This window comes from Canis lupus, chromosome 1, assembly GCF_011100685.1.
Source record: "Canis lupus familiaris isolate Mischka breed German Shepherd chromosome 1, alternate assembly UU_Cfam_GSD_1.0, whole genome shotgun sequence".
Classification (NCBI taxonomy): domain Eukaryota; kingdom Metazoa; phylum Chordata; class Mammalia; order Carnivora; family Canidae; genus Canis; species Canis lupus.
The window spans coordinates 115,559,153-115,575,872 of NC_049222.1; the positions used below are offsets into that span (position 1 = coordinate 115,559,153).

The 16,720-nt window shown below is 51.9% G+C and overlaps 1 pseudogene; it reads left to right on the top strand.

Moving 5' to 3' along the window:
- Positions 1–14,791: 14,791 nt before the first annotated feature.
- Positions 14,792–14,922, top strand: LOC119869939 (annotated as a pseudogene).
- The last annotated feature ends 1,798 nt before the right edge of the window (positions 14,923–16,720 follow it).

The window sequence follows — 16,720 nt, forward strand, 5'->3', positions numbered from 1 at the left end:
AGCCCCACCGCACCTCGAAACGCTCGGTGGGCGCCAGAGCCAATGGCGGCCGCCTCCGAGCAGCTCGCGAAGGTGCAGGTCGGTGAGGGGGCGGGGCGCACCTGGCGAGGCGGGGCGCGCAGGCGCAGGGAGCCGCACCTGAGCGGCGGGCCTCGCGGCGCACCTCGCGGCGCACCTGGGCTGGCCCGGGGATGGGCGGGGCCTGCATTGTCCCGCCCGCGGTAGCTCCTAGCCCTCGGGGAGGCGCAAGCCCGCGGAGCCCCGCCGGGGCCGCGTGACGTCCCCGCACCTTCACTCTTGGGCCGGGCCTCGGGGTGGCGGGAGAGGGTACGGGACGCCCTTCCGCGGCTCCTGAGATTGTGACGATGGAGCTCGCGTTATTTCTGCCCTCCTTTGAGGGTGAGCGATTTATTAAATTCACCGTTCACTGACCGCCTGCCAGGCGCGTTACTGGAAACCCAGCGGTGACCCCGCCAGACGAGGCCCTTCCTCACCAGACAGGAACAGCCGAGAGTAATGACTGATGACGGAAGCATAGGACAGAGTGATTAAAATGATTGGGGGGACGCCTGGGTGGCTCAGCGGTTTGGTGCCTGGGTTCGGCCCAGGTCGTGATCCTGGAGTCCCGGGATGGAGTCCCACGTCGGGCTCCCTGCATGGAGCCTGCCTCTCCCTCTGCCTGTGTCTCCGCCTCTCTCTCTCTATCTCTCATGAATAAATAAATAAAATATTTTTAAAAAATGATTGGGGATGTGACAGGGAAGCGCAAGACTGAAGGATCAGGGACTGAGGTGATGGAAGTGAGGAGGTGGGTTGGATAATGAACCCTGGAGGATGACAAGGGCTGATGGCCAAACATTCCAAGCATCCGGAATGGCAAATGCAAAAGTCCTCAGGCAAGAAAGGCAACCGTGCCCACCTGGATCCAGGGCCACTCCCACTATTCAGTCTCCCTCCTGGCATAATAATATGCGAGGAGCTTTAACTGGGTTATCAAAATAGTGTTTAACTGAAGCAAAGTTTTGGGCCCTTTATTATTTTTTATTTTTTATTTTATTTTATTTTAAAATTTTATTTATTTATTGATGAAAGACACACACAGAGAGGCAGAGACACAGGCAGAAGGAGAAGCAGGCTCCCTGTAGGGAGCCGGATGTGGGACTTAATCCCAGGACCCAGGGATCATGCTCTGTGCCAAACACAGACGCTCAACCGCTGAGCCACCCAGTCGTCCCTACTTTTTTAAAGATATTATTAAGGGCGCCTGGGGGGCTTCAGATGGTTAAGTGTCTGCCTTCCAGCTGCGGTGATGATCTCCAGGTCCTGAGAACTATCCCATGTAGGACTCCCAGCTCAGTGGGGAGTCTGCTTCTCCCTCTCCCTCTGCCTCTCCCCCTGCTTGTGCACTCTCTCTCTGTCTGTCTCTCTCTCAAATGAATAAATTAAAAAATCTTAAAAAAAAAAAAAAATAGGGCAGCCCGGGTGGCTCAGCGGTTTGGCGCTGCCTTTGGCCCAGGGGCCTGATCCTGGAGACCTGGGATTGAGTCCTACCTCGGGCTCTCTGCATGGACACTGCTTCTCCCTCTGCCTGTGTCTCTGCCTCTCTCTCTCTCTCTCTCTCTCTCTCTCTCTCTCTCTGTGTGTGGTGTCTCATGAACAAATAAAATCTTAAAATAAATAAATAAAAGATTTTATTTTTAAGTAATCTCTACACCCAACATGGGGCACAAACTCAACAACCTTAGAAGTCATGTACTGTTACCAACTAAGCCAACTAAGCATCCTCACCATTTTCTTTATTTATTTTATATATATATATATATTTTTTTTTTAAGAATTCTTTTTTTTTTTAAATTTTATTTATTTATTCATGAGAGCCACAGAGAGAGAGAGAGAGGCAGAGACACAGACACAGGTAGAGGGAGAAGCAGGCTCCAATGCAGGGAGCCCGACATGGGACTAGATCCTGGGTCTTCAGGATCTGGCCCTGGGCTAAAGGCAGGCCCCCCATTTTCTTTATTTAAAAAATATCGTGTGGGGAGGTACATCTGGGTGGCTCAGCGGTTGAGTGTCTGCCTTTGGCTCAGGTTGTGATTCCAGGGACCTGGAATCAAGTGCTGCATCGGGCTCCCTGCATGGAGCCTGCTTCTCCCTCTGCCTATGTCTCTGCCTCTGTGTGTGTGTGTCTCATGAATAAATAAATCTTTAAAAATATATATGTTTTTTCTCCACCATCTTCTTTAATCTTGCAGCGAGGTCCAAAGACTCAGGTCAAGAATCTGAATGTGAGGACAAAGATCTCTCCAGCACCTGAATCTTTTTTTTTTTTTTTAATTTTATTTATTTATGATAGGCACACAGTGAGAGAGAGAGAGGCAGAGACACAGGCAGAGGGAGAAGCAGGCTCCATGCACCGGGAGCCCGACGTGGGATTCGATCCCGGGTCTCCAGGATTGCACCCTGGGCCAAAGGCAGGCGCTAAACCGCTGCACCACCCAGGGATCCCCACAGCACCTGAATCCTACCCTATTCCAATAAGCCGGGCTTGAGCTGAAAGACAGTACTGTGGTGAGAGTTGTGGCTGCAGAGGAGTCACAGGTCCATTCATTGCTTCATGCATCTATCTGTTCATTCAGCATATATATTGAGCACCCACTATGAGCTAGGTACTGTTCTAAATGCTGGGGAAGATACAACAGTGAACAAAGCAAAATTCTGCCCTGTTGGAACTCACTTTGTAATGGGAACAGTGGTAGAACTAGCATATTTCACAGCTGGAGGGGTAACTTTTTTATGCTTCCTCCTCTCTACCAGAAAATTATTTTCAATAACAATCACGTAGGAATCATTTTTTATTTGTTCTTTAGTCATAAAATTAACAATCGAAAATAAACAAAATGTATTACTCAATTCAGTAAAGTATTTCATGTGTGCATGAAAATTTCACTTACCAGAAAAAAACCCACAAATAAACACAAAACAAACTACATCTCACAGTTCATACCCTGATTCACTATTTTTATTTTATTTTATTTTTAATATTTTATTTATTTATGATAGACATAGAGAGAGAGAGGCAGAGACACAGGCAGAGGGAGAGGCTGGGACTCGATACCGGGTCTCCAGGATCACGCCCTGGGCCAAAGGCAGACGCTAAACCACTGAGCTTCCCAGGGATCCCCTGATTCACTATTTTAAACAAAAATTCCAAAAAAATATGTAGGGTGGCTGAATAGTTTATCTTTACAATCATTGTGCTATCATTTTAATTTCTAATCTATTACTTAAATGCAAGAATATATGGAATCACAGAGATTGGAGATTCAAACTGCACAAGCCCAAGTTATTCCAAATTATTATGAACTTACTTTCAAAATGAACACATACAGCTGAGTCTTCATACATCAGAGGTCAACTGTACACTTGGGAGTTCTCTATATTAACTTCCCTAGGATTTTGTGGCAAACATGTTGGGTAGCCCCCATGCACATGGCCTATGTAATCCCTTCCCCTCAAGTGTGAGCAGGACATGGGACTGCTTCTCATCAATAGAATATGGCAAAGGAGGTTTGTGATTACATTATATAAGACTCCTTAGTGGACTGGAGAGAGAGACTCTCTATTGCTGGCTTTGAATCAAATAAGCTGCCACATAGTAAGGCTTATGGAAAAGGCTACATAGCAAGGAGCTGAGAGCAGCCCCTACTGATAACCAGCAAGAAAATGACTTCATCCTAACAAGGTCAAGCAGTTGGAAGCAGATCTTTCCCCATTTGAGCCTCTGGTGAGATGTCTGACCCCTGAATTATAGTTTGGGGAGACCCTGGAGCAGACCGCCCAGCTAAACCATGTTTGGCCCAGATCCAGAAACCATGAGATAATAAGTTTTAAGCCACAAAGTTTGTGGTAATTTATTCTGTAGCAATAGAAGACTATTACAAATACAATGTTTACTAAAGGATACAGTAATAAAATACCTAACTGGAAGCCTATTATTAAAACAACAGGGGAGTCTGGATAGCTCGGTTGGTTGGGTTGGGCAGTGACTTGATTTCAGCTCAGGTCATGATTTCAAATTCCTGAGATCAAGCCCCTGTTGAGCTCTACCCTCAGCCAGCAGTCGGCTTCCCTCCCTCTACCCCTCCCCCCACTCATGTTTTCTCTCTCCCTCTCAAATAAATAAATAAATCTTTACAATAATAAAAAATAAAATAAAACTCAACAGTAAGTGCATCAATTGCTTATAAGCAGACCAATGAAAGATTTTGGATTATTTTGGAGGATTATTTTATGACTGTGCACAGTGTAAGAAAAACTGGGCCTTGGGATCCCTGGGTGGCACAGCGGTTTGGCGCCTGCCTTTGGCCCAGGGCGCGATCCTGGAGACCCAGGATCGAATCCCACGTCGGGCTCCCGGTGCATGGAGCCTGCTTCTCCCTCTGCCTGTGTCTCTGCCTCTCTCTCTCTCTCTGTGTGACTATCATAAATAAATAAAAATTAAAAAAAAAATTAAAAAAAAAAAGAAAAACTGGGCCAACTTTTGGTCAATTTTATTTATTTATTTTTTTAAATTCTCCACAGACAGGAGCACCTGGGTGACTCAGTGGTTGAGCATGTGCCTTTGGCTCAGGTCGTGATCCTGAGGTCCTAGGATCCAGTCCCTCACTGGGCTTCCTGTGGAAAGCCTACTTCTCCCTTTGCTTATGTCTCTGCCTATCTCTGTGTGTCTTTCATGAATAAATAAATAAAATCTTTTTAAGAAATAGATAAATAGGGCAGCCTGAGTGACTCAGCGGTTTAGCGCCTGCCTTTGGCCCAGGCCGTGATCCTGGAGACCTGGGATTGAGACCCAAGTCAGGCGCCCTACATGGAGCCTGCTTCTCCCTCTGTCTCTGTGTCTCTCATGAATAAATAAATAAAATAAAAAAAAAAAAAAAGAAAGAAAGAAAGAAAGAAAGAATAGAAATTCTTTCTTTCTTTTTTTTTAATAATATAAATTCTCTACAGACAGTGTACTCCCCTTTTGCCTGGATTCCCGGAGACCACTTGTATTGCCCTTTGGCACATCACTAGTTGGTAAACAGATGATAAACAAAGTGAGTAAATTATATACAATGTTGAAAGGCAATGTTACAGATAAAACATCAAGCCAGGTAAGAGGCCTGGGAGTCACAATATGAGACAGGATGTTCAGGCAAGACCTCACAGCTCAGGTGAACATGTGAGGGAGATAAAGGAAAGAGTCCTGCTATTATCAACCTCAGGAAGAGCTTCCCTGACAGAACTATTAGGGCAAAGGTGCTGAGATGGGAGCATGCTTTGTAGAGGCTACTTTGAGACAACAGGCGTGAACAATGGAAACTAGATTCAGACAAAAGGGCCCACAGAAACACCCTGGCTGAATATAGACAGCAGGCGGCCCACCTCAAAATATCCACAGGCCCTAACTGACCAATGAGCTGTGTACAACCAGGCCCAGATACCCAAGAAGGGGGAATTCCATGGGTCCCAATTCCTCTTCACTTCTTTTTTTTTTTTCAAAGATTTCATTTAGGGCAGCCTGGGTGGCTCAGCGGTTTAGCGCCGCCTTTGGCCCAGGGCGTGACCCTGGGGTCCCAGGATGGAGTCCCACATCGGGATCCCTGCATGGAGCCTGCTTCTCCCTCTGCCTCTGTCTCTGTATCTCTCGTGGATAAATAAATAAAATCTTAAAAAATAAAAATAAAGATTTCATTTATTTATTCATGAGAAAGCTAGAGAGAGAGAGAGAGAGAGAGGCAGAGACACAGGCAGAGGGAGAAGCAGGCTCCATGCAGGGAGCCTGACATGGGACTCGATCCAGGGTCTCCAGGATCGCGCCCTGGGCTGAAGGCGGCGCCAAACCGCTGAGCCACCCGGGGTGCCCTTCCTTTTCACTTCTGGCTTTAAAATATAGCCCTCACCCCTGCTCCTTTGCCTCTTCTCTGTTGCCCTGCTCACCAGCTCCCTTTTGGTGTAGTCAATAAACTTCTATTTCCTTTGTTCTGCCTCAGGTGAATTCTTTCACCGCCTAGACCACCAGCCCCCCACCCCATCTGATTGTAGCCTCACTTTTGGGCTCCCCCCCACCAGCCAATCAGAGAACATCACAGGCTTGGCAGAGCTTCGAATGCCCCAGGACAATGGGGAGCTATGGGCAGTGTTGTTGTTAATATAACAGCTTTATTGAGATATAAGCCACATACCATAAGATTTGCCCTTTTAAAATGTACAATTCAAAATAAAATCAAATGTACATTTCAGGGGCGTCTGGGTGGCTCGGTGGTTGAGCGTCTGCCTTTGGCTCAGGTCTGAATCCTGGGATCCTGGATCAAGTCCCACATCAGGCTCTCCACAGGGAGCCTGCTTCTCCCTCTGCGTACTGCCTCTCTCTCTGTGTCTCTCATGAATAAAAAAATAAAATCTTTTTAATAAATAAATAAAATTAAATGTACAATTCAGTGGTTTTTAGTTGGGGTTTTGTTTGTTTGGTTTTTGGTTTTAGTATATTACTGAAGTTATGCAACCATCACGCTACAATTTAGAAGATTACATCATCCTCAGAAGAAACCCCCCGCACTGGTCAGCAGTCACTCCCCTTTCCCCCCATTCTCTCAGCCCCAGGCAACCACTAATCTATTTTCCATTTATGGCATTCCATATAAGTGGAACGTGCAGCCTTTTGAGTCTGGCCTCCCTCACTTAGCATGTTCATCTATGGGGGTAGCATGTATATGTCAGTATTTAATTTCTTTTCATTGCCAAATAACAGTCCATTGTGTGGATGCACCACATTTTATTCATCAGTTGATGTGCCATGTTGTTTCCACCTTTTGACTCTTATGAACAATGCTGTTATGAACATCCACGTACAAGGTTTTGTGTGAACATATGTTTTCAGTTCTCTGGTATATTCCTAGGAGTAGAACTGCTGAGTCATATGGTAACTCTAAGTTTAACCTTTTGAGGAACTGCCACATTGTTTTCCAAAGTGGCTGCACCATTTTACATTCTTTTTTTTTTTTTTTTTTTTTTTTTACTTATGATAGTCACACAGAGAGAGAGAGAGAGGCAGAGACATAGGCAGAGGGAGAAGCAGGCTCCATGCACCGGGAACCTGACGTGGGATTCGATCTCGGGTCTCCAGGATTGCGCCCTGGGCCAAAGGCAGGCGCTAAACCGCTGAGCCACCCAGGGATCTCCCATTTTACATTCCTAACATCAATGTATGAACATTCTGATTTCTCCACCGTCTTGCCAACACTTGGTATTTTCCATTTAAAGGAAATTACAGGGCAGCCCAGGTGGCTCGGAGGTTTGGCGCTGCCTTCGGCCCAGGCCCTGATCCTGAAGACCTGGGATCGAGTCCCACGTCTGGCTGCCTGTATGGAGCCTGCTTCTCCTTCCGCCTGTGTCTCTGCCTCTGTCTCTGTTTCTCATGAGTAAATAAATAAAATCTTTAAAAAATAACTAACTAAATAAATAAATAAAAATAAAATCTAACCCCCCCCCCCACCAAATATCTTATCAAATACATGATTTGCTGGGCAGCCCGGGTGGCTCAGTGGTTTGGCGCCTGCCTTTGACCCGGGGTGTGATCCTGGAGACCTGGGATCGAGTCCCATGTCGGGCTCCCTGCTTGGAGCCTGCTTCTCCCTCTGCCTGTGTACATTCTACCTCTCTCTGTGTTTCTCATGAGTAAATAAATAAAATCTTTAAAAAATATATGATTTGCAAGTTGTTTTTAAATATTTTATTTATTTATTGACAGAGAGAGCACAAGCAGGGGGAGCAATAGGCAGAGGGAGAAGGAGAGCAGGCACCTCACTCAACAAGCAGCCTAAGGCTAGGCTCCATCCCAAGGTCCTGGGATCATGGCCTGAGCTGGGGCAGATGCTTAATGGACTAGGCCACCCAAGCCCCCCTGATTTGAAATTCTTTCCCCATTCTGTGGGCCCTCTCTTCACTTTCTTGATGACATCCTTTGAAAAACAAAACTTTTTTTTTTTTTTAAGTAAGCTCTATGCCCAATATGGGGCTCAAACTCACAACCCTGAAATCAAGAGTTGCAAGCTCCACTGACTGAGCCAGCCGGGTGCCTCTGAAACACAAAACTTACTAATTTTTTTAAAGGTTTTATTTATTTATTCATGAGAGACACAGAGACAGAGAGAGGCAGAGACACAGGAAGAGGGAGAAGCAGGCTCCATGCAGGGAGCCTGATGTGCAATTCGATCCCAGGACTCCAGGATCACATCCTGAGCTGAAGGCAGGCGCTAAACTGCTGAGCCACCCAGGCGTTCCAAAACTTACTAATTTTGATGAAGTCCTATTTGTATATTTTTTCTCTTGTTGCTTCTGCTTTTGGTGTCATATCTAAGAAACCATTGCCTACTTATGGATGGTTTTAAGCAGGGATGGGCTATGGCCAAATTTAAGTGTTTGGATATTTTTAAAGATTTTATTTATTTATTTGAGAGATAGAGTGAGCGAGCAAGAGAATATGAGTGGGAGGAGCAGCAGAGGGAGAGGGAGAAGCAGACTCCCTGCTGAGCAGGGAGCCAGATGCTGGGCTCCATCCCAGGACTTTGGGACCATGACCTGAGCTGAAGGCAGATGCTCAACAAACTGAGCCATCTAGGTACCCCTCAACTTTAAGTTTTATTTTATTTTATTTATTTATTTTTTTAACTTTAAGTTTTAAAGTATCATTCTTTCTGCTTGTAATTAGAAGAAGGAAGACTGGTGAAGTAAGGAACTTCTGTGATCACCCTTGCTAAAACCGCAACTCCTCCTTCACTTCATTTCTCCTTTCTGCTTCAAATTTCTCCATAGACTTATATTCTAATAAACTGTATAATAATGGTTATTGTGTTTATTGACTGCCTCCATCACGAGAATGTCAATTCCCTGAACTGGGCTTGTCTGTTCACTGCTCTATCTCTAGTGCCTAGAACAGTGCCTGGTGTCCGTCTATCTATCATCTATCTTTATCTTTCTATCTCTCTATCTCTCTATCATGTCATTGAGATTTTCAGAAAGCTGAAAGGACTGAAGGGAGCAGGTGCCGTCTCCCTCTGCACAGGTCACCAAGAAACCCATGGCGGGGACGCCTGGGTGGCTCAGCGGTTGAGCGTCTGCCTTTGATTCAGGGCCTGATCCCGTGGTCCTGGGATCCAGTCCCACATTGGACTCTTGCAGGGAGCCTGCTTCTCCCTCTGCCTGTGTCTCAGCCTCTCTCTCTGTGTCTCTCATGAATAAATAAATAAAATCTTTAAACAAGCAAACAAACAAAGAAACCCACGCTGAAGGGAGTGGGGAGGAGGGGCCTGGTAGTAACCACAGGGAGAGAGGACCCTCTGGATGCTCTCCTGCTTGAGGAGCCTGATAGGGAGAGAGAGAGAGGCTAACAGATGTCATGACATCGAGTAAATACATATTTGTTGAGTGGAGTGAGTAAATAAGTGAACGAAAGGCTGCACGGGTGCGTGAAAAAATGAAAGAACGAACAGATGCTGTGCCGGGAGGACTCGGGCGGGATCTTCCCCGGCAGGGAAAGGCGGCGCGGGGGGCTCCCGCACCGTCCCTTGCAGCCGCCAGGGGGCGCAGACAGGAGCGGTCCCCGAGAGCCCGTCCCGGGACCCCGCCCCCCGGGATCTAGGCCCCGGGAGCCCCAGCCGCGCGGCCCGGGCCTGGGACTCCGGGGCCGCGCGCATACCTGCACGGTGCACGGCCGCGGGCTTCCCGCGGTGCAGCGACCAGTCCCTGCGCTGCAGCCGGGGAAACTGAGGCCCGGGCGGCTGGGGCGGAGCTGGCCCGCGAGCGAGCGGAGCCCCCGCCCCCGGCCGGCCCCGCCCCCGGCCCGTAAGAGGCCCCCTGCGCGCGGGGAGAAGGCGCACAGCGCGGGGCCGGGGCGGGACGGCGATGGCAGCTCAGCGGCTGGGCAAGCGGGTGCTGAGCAAGCTGCAGTCTCCGTCGCGGGCGCGCGGGCCGGGGGGCAGCCCCGGGGGGCTGCAGAAACGACACGCGCGTGTCACCGTCAAGTATGATCGGCGGGAGCTGCAGCGGCGGCTGGACGTGGAGAAGTGGATCGACGGGCGCTTGGAGGAGCTGTACCGCGGCAGGGTGAGCGGGGAGGGGACGCGGGCCAAGGCGCGGCGCGGGGCTCTCGCGCCCGCGGACCCCGGGTCCGGACCCCTTACACCCTCGGGGTCTCTGGTGGCTTGTGCCCGCCTCGGCCCCACAGGAGAACGCACGGCCGGGGACCAGGCATTCTCGGGGCTCGCGGGCCCCTGCTCGTGGACGCGGACGCACACTTGGGTGTCCAGGGATGCGCGCAAGCACCTGGGGAAGGCGGGAGGTTGAGCATGTGCGGGGCGAGGAGGCAAAGTTGGGGAGCCGGGGCGGCTATATCTGGAGAAAGGCTGGGGGAGGGGGATGTCCTAAAGCCAAACATAGATAGGCTGGAGTGACCGGCAGGATACCGAGAGGCAGGCGCACAGCAAAGGAAGGAACGGGACTCAGCCGTGCACAGTGACAAGTTAGGGCCGCCAACAGACCCAGCGGCAGAAGCAGCCGCCCCGCACAGACTCCCCGGGACACCAGCTGTGGTCACCTACGGATCACACGTGCTGCAGCCACACACACCCACAGACACAATAGCCCAGGCACAGCCTCGTGCAGACGCCCCCGCCAACTACACCCACGCAGAAGGACTCCAGTTCCAGCTACTGGTAGCCCGCGGTGGAGCGGAGGGTACAAGCTACAGCCGCTACCCTGCGACACCAAAGGATTCCAGGAACAGCCATCCATTGCCTCCTAAAAGCAAGAGCCACATGCAGACACAGTGACAGATGCTACGGCCACTCACAGACACACACACACAAAAGAATTAAAAACACACCCAGACAGAAGACCCCATGAGCCGTAGGTACAAACAGACCCACCATGGCAGAAACTACAGCCGTCCGTGGGCACACGGGACACAAGCGGCAGCCTCATGTGGACGCATAGGCTACGGACAGACGTTTCACACCTTTCACTTGAGTCTCTGCTAGCAGTCACACCGTGCCACACACAAAACACAATTACGGGGACCTGGTGGTTGTGTCAGTACCCAGACTGGATGTACAAATGCTCCTCGGCACAGCTCAAGGGTGACGGAAACCATGGTCCCTCACAGCGACACAGGGTCCCACTGTTCTCAGGCACACCCGAGGCTCTTATAGGTGGATAGAGAAGTCCAGCTGCCCTTGGTAGGTGGCATCCCCTAAGGTCATTCTCCAGACGGTGGGCATTACAGCTCCCAGGACACATGACAGGGAGACAAACACAGCAGAGCCAGAGCCACACATCTCGAGGTCCTAGGACCACAGTCCACACCCACGACGGCGCCCAAAGTGCCCCATGCTTCTGCCAGTCCCGGCCCCCTGGCATCGGGCTCTGGCTCACTCACACAGGCGTGTGACACATTTGTAGACTGCTGAACCCCCTTCACACACGAACCCGGTACCACCCAGCCCTGAGGCCCACAGTGAAGTCAGAAGGACTGGGTGGGGGAGGAGGAACTCTAGCCTCAGGGATCTCTTGCTTTGACAGCTGGGTTCTGTCCCCCCGCAGGGATAGAGAGCCAGCCTGCGTGTGGCGTGTGGCTTCTTGCCCCAAGAGGCTGTACTAGGAAGCCCCCCCTGGGCTGCCCAAGGTTGGGCTCGTGGCTCATCCCACCCGCCCACTCTGGGGCTGTTGGTGGTCATCCCTCTGGACTGACCAGGCTGCACTCTTGGCCCTGGGGGCTGGCCTGAGCCCTACCCCCTCTTTCGGTCCCCTAGGCAAGGGGCCTCCCCCAGCAGGCTCTGGCCTGCCTGCTCCCCTCCCCCACACCTAGTGCTGAGACTTTGCCTTGAAAGGGCAGAGCCAGCCCCTCTTCTGAATCCCAGAATCTGACATTCCAAGACTCGACCAGGCCTGTTTCCCTCTATGGGAACTGGGGCCAAGGAGAGAGACCTGTGCCAGCCCCAAGGCTCTCAGGGCTCTGGGGCCCGGGCATCTGAGCTGGTGCAGGCCCCTGGGCCTCTGTCAACCCATCTGTCACCCCTCCCCCCACCACCCAGATGTCCCGCCTTGGCGGTGCTGTCCCTGACTGCCACATTGTTGCTCCAGAACCCGCCAGCTGGGCCCTGGGGCTGGTGGGGCTTCTCCAGAGGCCTGGACAAAGGCGAGGGAAGGTCGGGCAAGGGACCCTGACCACCCTCCCTCCCTCCCCACCTTAGGAGGCAGACATGCCCGATGAGGTCAACATTGATGAATTGTTGGAATTAGAGAATGAAGAGGACAGAAGCCGGAAAATCCAGGTAGGCTGAAGGGAAAGCTGCCCCCCTCCCTCCTAAAGATCACAACAGCCTGCGTGTTTATTGAGCACTTACTATGTGCCCGGCACCGTTTTAATTGCTTTCCACTTAACTCATTTAATCCTCACAAACACTATGAAGGATTTACCATGAAGGGTTTACTCTCCACCTTCCAGATGGGGAAAATGATTTCATCACTCGTCCAGGGTCACAGGGCCACAGCTCGCCAGGCAGGCCGACTGCCAAGGCCTTGCAATTAGGACCTGTGCTCTCGGAGAGGCAGGAAATGCTGTGTGACCTTTTGGCCCTCTCTGGATTTCCAGCTGATCCTGGTGACTGAGCTGAGTTTGTTGCCTCAATCCTGCCCCCGTTGCTATCTAAGACCCTCGGGCCATTTCTTCCCTGGCACTTTGAATGATGAATGACGGGAAGTCCACCCTGGAATCTGACTTCCTCTTGTCTTGTTGCCTTGGGGCTTTGTTGGGAAAGAGAAGGGGCCCGAGGGGCCTAGGTGCTAGTTATTTACTATTTTCTTTTCTTTTTTTGTTGCGGGGGCGGGGTGTTTAGGGACTCCTGACATCGTGCGGCAACCCCACAGAGGTGAGAGTTCCCTCCCTGCATCCTGGTCCCGAGAAGGGGGTCCCCGGGGTGGAGGGGAGAAGCTGTCTGGCCCCGGGGGCGGCAGAGGGAAGTCTGGGGGGAGCCCTCTGGGTATCTCGGCCCTTTGCTCCAATGGTGTCTTTGTCTTGTCACCCCGGCTCCTCTCTCTCCATCTGCCACTGGGGCCCGTCCTCTCCTCCCCGCTGAGACGCGCCCCATCTGGGTCTGGTGTCTGCCACTCCCTTGCGGGTCCTCGGTCCTCCCCTTCGGGCTGCCAGTCCTGGGGCTCCCTCCCCTACCACCGCCCTGGGATTCCCTTCCGCACCTCTGCCCCTCACCCCCCATCCCTCCAGGCCCTGAAGCCCAGCCGCCCAGCCCCTCCCACTTCCTTCCCTGCTTTAAAAGGGAAAAATATTCATGTTTCTCCAACCAGCTCTGGGCTGCCTGAGGGACAAACGTCACCCTGTGTCTGTCTGCCCCGGAGCGAAGGCCTCTGTCCCTGGGGACCCTCGTGGTGCTCTCTTGGCCTGAGAAACATCTTGATGTCTCTCTGTGGCTCTTCCTTTCTCTGTCCTTTTTGTCTCTCCCTCTGCAGCTGTCTCTGTTTCTGTCTCTGTGCCTCTGTTTCGGTCTCAGCTTCTGGATCTCTCCCTGTGTCTCCGTGTCTCCCTGTGTCTGACTCTGTGTCTCTCTATCTGCCCCCCCCCCTTCCCCACCGTCTCTGCCTTTCCACCCCCTCCCCAACTACCTCCAGGCCCTCTCACTGCCCGGGCTGCGGGATGGGATGCTGGATGGGATATGGGATGGGATGCTGGATGGGATGTGGGATGGGATGTGGGATGGGATGCAGGATGGCATGTGGGATGTGGGGGGCCAGAGCCCAGGGTCTGAGGCCTGGGCTGGGCAGGGGGCCTCCCACCGTCCCCCCCACCTCCCGAGTTCTTAGGACCCCTGCCCTGTCCTCAGGACTTCGTCCAGGAGCTGCTGGTGAAGCTACGAAGCCTCCACAAGCAGCCGGGCCTCCGCCAGCCCAGCCCCTCCGAGGAGCGCAGCCTGGGCCCCCTCCAGGACCCCGCCCGGACCGCGCCACCCTGACCTCACCTCCGGGGCACCCTCCCTTCTCCCCTACCCTCCCCACCGTCCTGGCTTGTTTATAAGTTGTATGTGATGGTTCTGTTACAACACCGTGCTCCTGTTTTTCTCCTCCGTGGAGTTCCCCGAGCTCCCCCCACCCCGCCACCTCCCTCCCTCCGGCTGCGTCTCCTCGCCTCCCAGCCCCGCAGCTGGCCCGACAGATGGAGAATCAGTCTGCAGCCAGAGAGCATGAGAACCGGCCCTGCTGACCCCACACCGCCCTCCCCTCCCAGGACTCCTCTTGTCCTCGCTTCCCCCCCAGCCTTGGCCTAACGGAAGCCTCAGGGCCCCTGTGGGTGCCATTCAGGGCTCCCGTGGTAATGATGGCCCGTGGTCCTTGCACCATGGGAGATGCGCAAAACCAAAGGTACCCAGTATCACCTCGGCACACCGTGAACAGACCAAGAGGGCTTCCTGAAGGAAGTGACGTTGAGGCAAGACTTTGAAGGCTGCATAGGGGTTTGTGTGACATGGGTACCCGTATCCGAGGGCTCTGAACCTTGTGGACGGAGGAGGGATTGATGTTGAGGCTAAGCCAGGGAAGACAGCACACACTGGCGGGGCCATCCACCAGCCAGGATGGGAGGCCTGAAGGGTTCCAGGGGAGGGGCCAGGGCATCAGAAGTGGGTGGTAGCTATTTATACTTCCCTAACTGTGGAAGTATTTCAGGATTTTAACAACAACCTAGTTGAGCTTTGTGCAGTGGCAGTATCGTAGCCAATGAGGTTTATCCGAGACGCGATTATTGCTAATTGAAAACAGCAACCTAGCTGTCCGCTGCCTGTCTGTGGTCCGGGGACGGGTGGGGCTGTGCCACAGCTCGGGCATCTCACCCCACCCCCGCCGCATCTTGCCTCTACTGACTGACATGGGGGTCCTGGCCCCCATCCTCACCCCGCACCACCCAGCAGCCCAGCCAAGGCACCTGTCCCAGGCGGGCTGAGCTCCAATCTGGCAGGAGGAGAAGATGCCACTGAAGAAGAGGAGGCATGCAGGAGCCCCTTGCCTGTCCAGCCCTGCAGGTGGCTTTGCTGCCCCTTCACAGACAGACCTCTGGCTTCCAGTGTCCCCTTTCCTCCACCCAAATGTATAGGGAACGGATGTGTGGAGGATGGAGGCGGCCCTCCTGGTATCCAGTCACCTGGGCGCATCTCCCAGAACATCCCCTTGGGCTTAGGGAACTCCAAACTTCCCTCTTGCAGAACCTGTTTTTGGTTCCTCATTCCGTGATACGTGCTCAAAACCCAGGTTCTAAAGTCCTGGGTGCACTATGTGTTGAGCTGCTCAGTTTCCTCATCTGGAAAATGGGGACTTCATGAATGAGGAAATTGAGGCCCAGTTTAGTGATACCACTTGCCCAAAGTCACACAGCTGGGAGGTGGCACCAGGCTTCCAATCCCAGGCATAGGACTCCAGAGCCCAACAACCGAACTACACTGTAGGGCTCTTGTAAACCATAGTGGTGATGGCTGTACTTTAGTGTCGTGTGTGACTATTTCATACTAAAGTGTTAGTGACTGCTCATGCTCCTGAGATAACCTATCTAAAGGGCCATACAACTTGACTGAGAACAAGACTACAGCCAAAACATTGGGAAGGAGCATAACAGTGGATAAGAGCATGGACTCGGGTCCTTGCCCGGATTCAAATGCCATCTGTCCCCCTTCCTCGTTGTGTGAACTTGAATAAGTCACTAAACCTTTCTGTGCTTCAGTTTCCACATCTGTGAAATTCAACTGTGAATTAGAACAGTACCTACCCTAGCACTGTTGCGAGATTTAAATATACAGATCATAGACTAGTGCCAGGCATGTGATAAGCATCGCTATCCATCTTACCATTGTAGGGATTTGCCAGGAGTTGCTGGACCATTGGCTCCTACAAGCCATCGTCCCTGGCCAGCAAACTTGTGCCTTGGGAACACTGATTTTCAGGCCCTCTGATGTGGCAAAGCCCCGGAGGACACAGTGTACCCGACTTGCCCACCCTTGCATTGCTGCACCCCCCCACCACTTTCCCAGTCACCAGGCCCCCTGCCTCCCAGGGTTGGTGCTGTTCCCCACTCGGCTACCACAGGACATCTCTCCTTCACTCACCTTTGTCTCCACCCAACCCATTCCCTCTTTCTCCTTCCTCCAATTCATCATTTTAAAAAAATCAGTTTCTTGGTATTGTTCTAGGATTTTTCTTTTTTCTTTTATTTCAGAGAGAGAGAGACCTCAAGCAGGGAGTGTGGCAGAGGCAGAGGGAGAAGCAGGCGCCCCTGTTCTAGGATTTCCCGATGCACATACAAACAAGTGGGAACCTCGATTCTATTGCCCCCACCCCTGTTTCTTAAGGTGAACATTATATTATGACACTGCCCTAACTTTGCTCTTTTTTTTTCCCCCCCTAACTTTGCTCTTTTTCACGTAAGGACCTGTCTTGGAGATCTTTCATATCCACAACCCCTCCGTGGACTTACCAGGCCGTAGAACAAAAGCCAAAGTCCTCCCCTACACACCCCTCCCTGTCACCTGCCACCGCTCTGCATTACTCCGTTTCCCTTCTGTCTTCCGTCTAGACGTCTCCGGACCTCTCCTTCCCATCCTCACTCCCTCCAGGACTACAGACCCACCTC